The sequence below is a fragment of the Watersipora subatra genome, chromosome 7 (genome assembly GCF_963576615.1).
Source record: "Watersipora subatra chromosome 7, tzWatSuba1.1, whole genome shotgun sequence".
NCBI classification, from domain to species: Eukaryota; Metazoa; Bryozoa; class Gymnolaemata; order Cheilostomatida; family Watersiporidae; genus Watersipora; species Watersipora subatra.
The window spans coordinates 41,824,124-41,834,837 of record NC_088714.1 but is presented as its reverse complement, the minus strand read 5'-3'; positions in this window follow the sequence as shown (position 1 = coordinate 41,834,837).

The window sequence follows — 10,714 nt, the reverse complement described above, 5'->3', positions numbered from 1 at the left end:
TGTGCAGAAGTAGGACTGAACACGACATGTTCTGTATGAGTTTATAAAAATATTACAAATACTAGATTGCACTCTACATTCAGAATCATGGAAGAAAAATTGGCGGTGATCAAAGAGCTGAAGGTAACGCCGAGAGTACGCTTTGTGTAGCACACGAATAACGCATCAATTCTAGGAACGTTGGGTGAATACTGCTCCAGTTATTACAGTTACTGCGCACAACCATGGTGTGTCTGCCTCATGAGTCCCACATCTTTTATCTTTTGTAACGTGTGTTGTATCCGTGTCCTGACAGAAGTTTGGCATGAATCATATGACCCAGTATGTAACCCCTTGCGAATAACACGGTACATGCTCCAGCCAAACCAACCATAACAGGGCCATTGTGCTTGAGCAATAGCAAATGAATGCGCAAATATTAGCATATTTTAGAATGTGCAAGTATTTATGGTTACCCAATTCTTGGAGATGCCAAAAATCTACTGAATTGCCCCTCTTGTATGCTAGCCTTTAATCAGAAATCTTTAGCATATCAAAAAACAAGCTAAATTTATTGCTATGGACGAGATGTTATTATTATTTATTAGTGCAGTAGCAGTTTAGTACCCTAGCAGTTTTGTGTGCCGTGAGAGATCCTCAGGTGTAATAACTGTTCGTACAATTATTCTAGAATCTTAGTGTGATTAGTGTAGTTGTTAGTGTGTTGACCTACCATGCTGAAAATCAGGAGTTTGAATCCTCTAGGATGCAATCTTTTTTTCAAACTCCAACCGTGACTTCCGACAGACAGACAAATGGAAAGCCAGAAACGGCTCTTATTATAGTAAAGACCAGCAAAGTGGCCATCCCGTCTGCTGTGAGAGACTGTCAGATATATTAACCGTACAGTATTTACAATTATTCGAGAATGCCAGAAAGGTTTTATAGGCGCTGTTGTTTGGCTGTCAAACTACCGTGCTGAAAGTCACGAGTTCCAATCCTACTCAGTGCTAACTTTTTTGAAGCTCCAAAAATGGCTTCGGACAAACAGACAAAAATATGGAAGCAGCAAAAATTTTTAAGTCAAGCATTTTTTGTTATGCGCAAACCTTTACTGAATGTTTCATGTTTGCAAAAGATGGAAACAGACCTTGCGAGTGATGCGCAAGAACCAGAGCCATATAGCTTCATAGAGTCCCACGACTAACGGAAGCGTATATAGGAGCTCACTTGGATCTAAACAAACAGGCCACGCCCACTATTTTTTATATAAGTTATAATGGAGACCGCAACTCTAACCAGAAAAAATTACTCCCATTGGCAGTCACTCTGAAATTGATTGTTGTATTATAGACCATTTGAAAAAAAAAATTCTCTATAAGAAGCTATCGATAATTGTTTTCTAAAAAAATTAAGTAAATGCAAAAAAGTGAGGTGTTGAGAGCGAGGTATGAATATTCCATTAGAGATCAGTATGTCAATCGGGTTTGTTTGGAAACCAGCGTTTGTTGTTTCTGGTTTTTACCGTAGGACTCAGAAGCTATACGGCTCTGGCAAAAACAAGTTTTGCAAACTATTCCATTTTAATTCACAAATTCCCTGACAGATCTGCAACATGCAAATGTCCTTTGAAACACTTACTGCACAGTAACTCAACGTGCGCACAACTCCAAATTTTCATCATTGTGTCATAGAAACATAATCAATGTAAGTGAAGCAACTAGCGGATGAGCTGTTGCTAATAAGGTAACAATGGAGACAAACAAGATGTTTGGCAATCATCAATTTTTTAACTTGCATTTCTCCAAATTGCAATCACAAGCTGAATCAGCTCATAATCTTTGTTGCCTAGCCCAGGTCATGTATATCAGCGGTACAGTCAGAAACCTATATGTGTCTAATATAAAATGTCTCTACTCCAACTGTTATTCTCGCTACAGAGATAAGCAGGTAGGTAAAGAGATGAATAAATACGGACAAGAGTTCACTTTTCCTTTATCGACAAGAGTAACGTTATCAAAAACAACTAGGAAAGACTCCTCCTTAGGCCTTTCCTTTTGACACCCAGATTCTTTAGTCTCAATGCAATCATTATAATCCAAGTGTACCCGATGAGTTGAATGTAACCTAGCAATAACCCCATCCAGGTAGAGTTGATTTAGAAAGGTGGCTAAATGAACTCATGGGGTGTTTTTGTTTTAGAAATGTGAGGCAACTAACATAAAATATACATGGAATATTTATGACATCACTTGGCGATACCTTTTTAGTCAATGATTTTTTCTTTTTTTTGTTGCACCATATGTAAAACATTTTTTCTATAAAAATTATTATGCACGGCCTAATAAAAAAAAATATATATATATACATGTATATATATTTTTATATATATATATATATATAAAACTCAGATTTTGAGCCTTTTTGAAATTAGATATATAAACTAAAGCTGGTATTTAAAGTAGAATGCAGTTATGCTCAGCAAAAATACTTTTGCTTTTAGGTTTTTTATTTTACAGCGAAAGATAGCAGTTATTGCAATACTGATCTGAAAACTGTATTCAGCACAATGCTTGTAACGGATAAACATTGACAATAAATGTTAATGTTTGACTTATATTTTAAAGCCAAACCACGATATTTTAAGATGATTAACGACAAATTTATGCATGAGTTTCAAGGATTTATCATAATGAATTGCAAGTAAAATTTAAACATGACTAAACATATATAGCTAAGCAAGAGCATTATAGCTATAGCAAGAGTTATAATCTACCAACAATATTCAAATAAGATTAACTGAAGATTCTGGGTCTAGGATCATGAACGCCATAAGATTCTGTATGCAGGATTTTAGACAGTCTAACAATTACATAGTTTTAGTAAAACCCATAATTTATTTTTAGAATATTAGTTTACGCTTAATGTTTTTGTTTCAATAACCTACAAATCAATGTGATTACTGCCGAAATAAATATAGTTACTGACTAAATATAATTCTTAGTTTCAAGTCTACTTGACAGATATTGCATTGGCATAGCGTACTGGTGAGGCCATAATAATGATACACTTCCTAGCCACCACGGTCGCTGAACTGAGCCTGCAAGGAACCGAGACAGGTCCAGCCACTAGGAGGAGCTTGGGCTACCAAAACCTAACCAAGGGACCGAGAGAGAAGACTAAGAGACTGGGGGAACAAGAGAGGAGATCGAGACACCGGGAGAGCGCCCATGTAAAAGAACAAAGGAAAAGAGGCGGCACCCAAGCAACCACTAAAAATATAAAAAGGGACAAGGCACCTCAAAACTCAATGACAGGGGATGTATAGTACTTCATCAGCCAGTTCCAGGAGGTAGCTAGAGCTAATCGCTGAAATGAGGAGGTCAGCCTGTACACCTCTGAAAGACTTTAAAAGAACAGGCCAAGGACTGAGGACAATCCGACCGCATGGGGGCCGTCTTCGACAAGCTTCGCACCCAGTATGGCATCTCACCCAGGCAGGCTCATAACAAGCTGAGCACCCTAAGGCAGACCGCAGCCACCTCTCTTCAAAAGCACCTTTGCCGAGTAGGAAGGCTGGTCTGGGTGGCATAGGGTGACCTGCCGGACCTCTATAGGACTGACATGGCCGAAAAGCACCAGCGACATCTGCTGGTTATGCCCCCAGCCACTTTCACAGAGACTGTGCATGAGAACAGTGTTCTTGCAGGTTAAGTCTGAGTAAAGGAATGCGACTGACATACAGACCGTAAAGGAAACCACAAAGAAGCAGGCAACCGTGGTACAGAACCAGACTGTTGGTCAGTTAGCTTGGCTCGTGCAGCAACTGACCCAACAGCAGCAATAGTTGGCAGCTTACAGCTGCAGCAGTTGCAGCAGAAGAGGAAACAGACTCTAGAGAGGAAGGAGCCAAATCCTCTACACTGCTGGGGCTGTGGGGCTCATGTGCCCCGGTGCTGTCCTAAGAAGCCGGTACAGCAGGAAAAGTGCCAACTACTGGTTGCACTGAGGCTCCAAATTTGCATTTTACTGGCATGCAAGTTTCAGAAAAGACATTCGCATGTAAAGGTAAACCAGCAATTTTCTTTACAATATGACCTTCATTTCAGACTCTCATGGAGTACATGTGCAAGAGATTGTAAAGGAAACCACTGCGTTCTCTCAACTGCTTCATAAGAAGCAAAACTAGTGAGTGCAAGGCAATAAGAAATTAATGTATATTTAAAAATATATATGAGAAATTGAGCAAATCAGTGTGCGTGCATACACTGAACAGCATGCAAGAAACTGCCAGGGATCTCTGCCTTCCTTGGCTTCTCTGGGCCGCTTATATAACGCGATAAGCTCCGCCTCCTTGACGCCTGGCTTGCCTTGTGTAGGTGATTTGGCTTCAGAATATAAGTTACTAGCTGCATTGCCCGCCTACAGGAACAGATTCACATGCAGCATAAGATTTATTGAGAGCCGTCTTTCATACTGTAAAACAACTCCAAATAAACAGTCTACTGAAATTGTTGTCTTGACCATAGTATGCATGCACATATACATGTCAATGTTGGAGAAAACAATGGAAATCTGCAATGTGTCTTACAGCTAGATGTGTGTAAAATCTAGCAAATATTCTAGATTCATGTGTCTAGCTTCGTGCATCCGTTCATACCCATCTATATTTGCAGTTGACGATCGCGCACTTTAGACGCTGAGCCCCCGCCTCGGCTGACCAGTCTTTACCCGCCGAGCAGTTGATAATTGCGCTCTTGCACTCACCTCGCAATCAATCGCTTCGCACTCGCAATCAATCGCCTTGCAATCAATCGGCCCGCACCCGCCTTGCAATCAATCGGCCCGCATCCGCCTCGCAATCAATCGGCCCGCACTCGCCTCACAATCAATCGCCTTGCACTCTCCTCGCAATCAATCGCCTCGCAATCAATCGCCTCGCACTCGCCTTGCAATCAATCACCTCGCGCTTGCCTTGCAATCAATCACCTTGCACTCGCAACCAATCGTCTCGCAACCAATCGCCTTGCACTCGCAATCAATCGCCTAGCACTCAATTGCTTTGTAATCAATCGCCTCGCACTCGCCATCTCATTCATCCGGAAAGCCGCACCTGAAGACTCTTGCTGTACTTGGGGCGAAAAAAGTCTCCCGCGCATCCCCGAGTGACGCCACGGCCCCAAGCCTAGCTGTGCTACCCGGCGTTGCCAGGGTAGTAAAAAAGTCTTTGCACACAAAATTGATTTGTATTTAACATATAACAACATTTGCCATTCTAACTTTCAAACTACATATCATGAAAGAAGTGTTTTGTGTAGTTGAAATAAATTAAGAGATAAAATAAAACAACTGTAAAGGTTTTCAAACTTTTTCAAACAATTACAACTTTCAAACTTCATATCATGAGGAAAAGGTTTTGTGCAGGACAACTGATTTAAAAATAAATAAAACAACTGTAAAGATTTTTAAACCGATGTAAATTTAAAATTTCATAACTTTCAGCGACCTATATCTTTTGATAACGTATAGTGGAACCTCAGTTCTCGAACATAATCAGTTCCAGAAGTTCGAGATCCGAAACAATTTTTCCCATTAAAATAAAATAATGCAAATTTTAATCCGTTTCAAGGCGAGAAAACAACTTCGGTAAAGTATTTTTTTCAACATTTTACACCATAAGCTGTACTTGTATCCGGGTAATAAAAAGGTCTTTGCACAGAAAATCTATTTGTATTTAACATATATAACAACATTTGCCATTCTAACTTTCAAACTACATATAATGAGAAAAGTGTTTTGTGTAGCTGAAATAATTCAAGAGAAAATAAAAACAACTGTAAAGTTTATCAAACTTTGTCAAACAACTGTAACTTTCAAACTTCATATCACGAGGATAAGGTTTTCTGCCAGTCTAATAAATTAAAAAAAATAAAACAATTGTAAAAGGGATTAGATGTAAATTTCAAATAATTAGCAAGTAATAGCTAAATTAAGTCGGTTTTGCAAAAATTACAATAAAAGATTATACAGTAATGATACAATTAATGCAAACTGAGAAAACAAAATAAAATTAGTGAATATGTTGAATTAATAGTAGCAATTCTTGCATAAAAGTGTGTGGGTATAAAAAGGTTACTGTCCCACCAGAAACTATCCATCAATTCTTTGAATACGACGATACTAAAAAATGACAGAATATCATAGGATTTTGTAGTTGAAATTTTATTAAAATGTCTGCCAAAAATAGTTGAATAAAAGAATAATATTAATAATAAAGATTGGAAACTAATCAAGTAATAATAACAGTGATAGGAAAATGAATAATGTTTTAACTTCAAACACGATAATCAATTTATGTTTAAAAGAATGCAAGTTGAAATAATAACAACGATGGAATAAACTTTAAAAAACTTATATTATAAACTTCAAAAGTCATAAGAAGTTTATAAATGTAATAAGATAATTTAAATTTATATATCTATATATATATATATTTCTCAAAGTATGTAAATGTATGTAAATATAAGAGAGTGGAGAATAATTGATACTTGCAATCTTACACGATAAATCTTACAGTAATCTTACAGATGTTTGCTGTAAAATGTGAAATTAACTACAAAAAACTAATTGGTGAGGTTTAAAAGGAAAGATGTGTAAGCTAATACATCTAAATACAGCTAATACATCTGTGTAAGCTAATACAATATAAATTAGGAAACAAAATAAAACGACTATAAAAGTGTTTAAATGTAAATGTGAAATAATTAGCAAGTAATGGCTAAATTAAGTTGGTTTTGCTACGATTACAATATGAGATGATTCGGTAATGATACAATTAATACGAACTGAGAAAACACAATAAAGTTCGTGAATATGCGAGATTAATAATAACAATTCTTGCATAGAAGTGTGCGTATAAAAAAGTTACAGTTCCACCAACAGCTATCCATCAAAACTCTGAATACGACGATACTGGCACAACGATATGTTATGTAAAAATAAAATATTGTAGTGTCTTTGTCTGATCGAAGGTGAGAGAGTTTAGAAGCTATTCCTACTCGAGATCATACGATTGTCCGCTTGAAAAGTAGTGACCTTAACAGCAATTTCGCAATTGAACCTTAAGAAAAGCCAGAAATAGAGGTTCACAAAAACGGCATCGTGTTTCATAGAGTTAATAAAATTTATTCGACAAATTCTAATATCGAGAGAGTCTATTGTCGATATCGTTTTGCCGATAACAAATTAGCCCTAATACGCCGAGGACAAAAAAGCATCGCGTGTCATAAAGCTAAAAGAAAGCCATAGAGTTGTAATTATTACGTCATTTTTGTGTGAAAACGGCAAACGATGAGTAGGTTATGTATAGAAGCGCACTAACCAGAGATTCCCGTTAATGTGCCCTAGATACCTAGTAGCGGCTAATAGTGCGAAAAGTATGGTACTCTATAAGGCGGACACACAATCACACAGACAACGATTGCCGTTTACATAGTAGATAATGTGGCCTGGATCGGTTGAGTGGACTATAGCTACAATAGCCGAGCCGACTTTGCACTTAACAACCGAGATGGTCCTAGCCGTGTGGACTTCTTCTTGTTAGCCGAGCTGATTATTTCTATTCTCCATATGCTCAGCTGATGTGCACGCAACTAGTTATTGACCTCTTAGTGCCTCAGTGCTAGTGCCAGGCTGGTTTCCACCACAAGATGAACAGTCAGCATATGGCTCAAGAGTTGTCTTGCATTGTGAATATTACTTCAAAACAGTCAGCATATGGCTCAAGAGTTGTCTTGCATTGTGAATATTACTTCAAAACAGTCAGCATATGGCTCAAGAGTTGTCTTGCATTGTGAATATTACTTCAAAACAGTCAGCATATGGCTCAAGAGTTGTCTTGCATTGTGAATATTACTTCAAAACAGTCAGCATATGGCTCAAGAGTTGTCTTGCATTGTGAATATTACTTCAAAACAGTCAGCATATGGCTCAAGAGTTGTCTTGCATTGTGAATATTACTTCAAAACAGTCAGCATATGGCTCAAGAGTTGTCTTGCATTGTGAATATTACTTCAAAACAGTCAGCATATGGCTCAAGAGTTGTCTTGCATTGTGAATATTACTTCAAAACAGTCAGCATATGGCTCAAGAGTTGTCTTGCATTGTGAATATTACTTCAAAACAGTCAGCATATGGCTCAAGAGTTGTCTTGCATTGTGAATATTACTTCAAAACAGTCAGCATATGGCTCAAGAGTTGTCTTGCATTGTGAATATTACTTCAAAACAGTCAGCATATGGCTCAAGAGTTGTCTTGCATTGTGAATATTACTTCAAAACAGTCAGCATATGGCTCAAGAGTTGTCTTGCATTGTGAATATTACTTCAAAACAGTCAGCATATGGCTCAAGAGTTGTCTTGCATTGTGAATATTACTTCAAAACAGTCAGCATATGGCTCAAGAGTTGTCTTGCATTGTGAATATTACTTCAAAACAGTCAGCATATGGCTCAAGAGTTGTCTTGCATTGTGAATATTACTTCAAAACAGTCAGCATATGGCTCAAGAGTTGTCTTGCATTGTGAATATTACTTCAAAACAGTCAGCATATGGCTCAAGAGTTGTCTTGCATTGTGAATATTACTTCAAAACAGTCAGCATATGGCTCAAGAGTTGTCTTGCATTGTGAATATTACTTCAAAACAGTCAGCATATGGCTCAAGAGTTGTCTTGCATTGTGAATATTACTTCAAAACAGTCAGCATATGGCTCAAGAGTTGTCTTGCATTGTGAATATTACTTCAAAACAGTCAGCATATGGCTCAAGAGTTGTCTTGCATTGTGAATATTACTTCAAAACAGTCAGCATATGGCTCAAGAGTTGTCTTGCATTGTGAATATTACTTCAAAACAGTCAGCATATGGCTCAAGAGTTGTCTTGCATTGTGAATATTACTTCAAAACAGTCAGCATATGGCTCAAGAGTTGTCTTGCATTGTGAATATTACTTCAAAACAGTCAGCATATGGCTCAAGAGTTGTCTTGCATTGTGAATATTACTTCAAAACAGTCAGCATATGGCTCAAGAGTTGTCTTGCATTGTGAATATTACTTCAAAACAGTCAGCATATGGCTCAAGAGTTGTCTTGCATTGTGAATATTACTTCAAAACAGTCAGCATATGGCTCAAGAGTTGTCTTGCATTGTGAATATTACTTCAAAACAGTCAGCATATGGCTCAAGAGTTGTCTTGCATTGTGAATATTACTTCAAAACAGTCAGCATATGGCTCAAGAGTTGTCTTGCATTGTGAATATTACTTCAAAACAGTCAGCATATGGCTCAAGAGTTGTCTTGCATTGTGAATATTACTTCAAAACAGTCAGCATATGGCTCAAGAGTTGTCTTGCATTGTGAATATTACTTCAAAACAGTCAGCATATGGCTCAAGAGTTGTCTTGCATTGTGAATATTACTTCAAAACAGTCAGCATATGGCTCAAGAGTTGTCTTGCATTGTGAATATTACTTCAAAACAGTCAGCATATGGCTCAAGAGTTGTCTTGCATTGTGAATATTACTTCAAAACAGTCAGCATATGGCTCAAGAGTTGTCTTGCATTGTGAATATTACTTCAAAACAGTCAGCATATGGCTCAAGAGTTGTCTTGCATTGTGAATATTACTTCAAAACAGTCAGCATATGGCTCAAGAGTTGTCTTGCATTGTGAATATTACTTCAAAACAGTCAGCATATGGCTCAAGAGTTGTCTTGCATTGTGAATATTACTTCAAAACAGTCAGCATATGGCTCAAGAGTTGTCTTGCATTGTGAATATTACTTCAAAACAGTCAGCATATGGCTCAAGAGTTGTCTTGCATTGTGAATATTACTTCAAAACAGTCAGCATATGGCTCAAGAGTTGTCTTGCATTGTGAATATTACTTCAAAACAGTCAGCATATGGCTCAAGAGTTGTCTTGCATTGTGAATATTACTTCAAAACAGTCAGCATATGGCTCAAGAGTTGTCTTGCATTGTGAATATTACTTCAAAACAGTCAGCATATGGCTCAAGAGTTGTCTTGCATTGTGAATATTACTTCAAAACAGTCAGCATATGGCTCAAGAGTTGTCTTGCATTGTGAATATTACTTCAAAACAGTCAGCATATGGCTCAAGAGTTGTCTTGCATTGTGAATATTACTTCAAAACAGTCAGCATATGGCTCAAGAGTTGTCTTGCATTGTGAATATTACTTCAAAACAGTCAGCATATGGCTCAAGAGTTGTCTTGCATTGTGAATATTACTTCAAAACAGTCAGCATATGGCTCAAGAGTTGTCTTGCATTGTGAATATTACTTCAAAAGTATAAGCACTGGGTAAAGGGACCGTTGACAGCAAATGGCTAATAAAGAATTAGTTTTCCCCTGATGGAAGATTCTATAATAAAACAAAATTTCCAAAATTGTCTTCCAATAACTTGCTTGTCCGCTATTTGGAAGCTCCCTTCAAAAATGGCAGTGGAAGAGTGACTATATGAGTTAGGCTACGGTATTGAAGTATACATGTAAACTTGAGTTGCGTCACAACAATAGGCGAAGGTTTTAGAGACAATTCTCAATATAGAGTGCTCTGACTAGGTGTGTAAGTGATCCCTCACAGATCAAACATGTCTGCTCAGCTCACCACAAGAAGAGGCTGTGCATGTTTTAGGAGCACAAACGATGACTCTGTG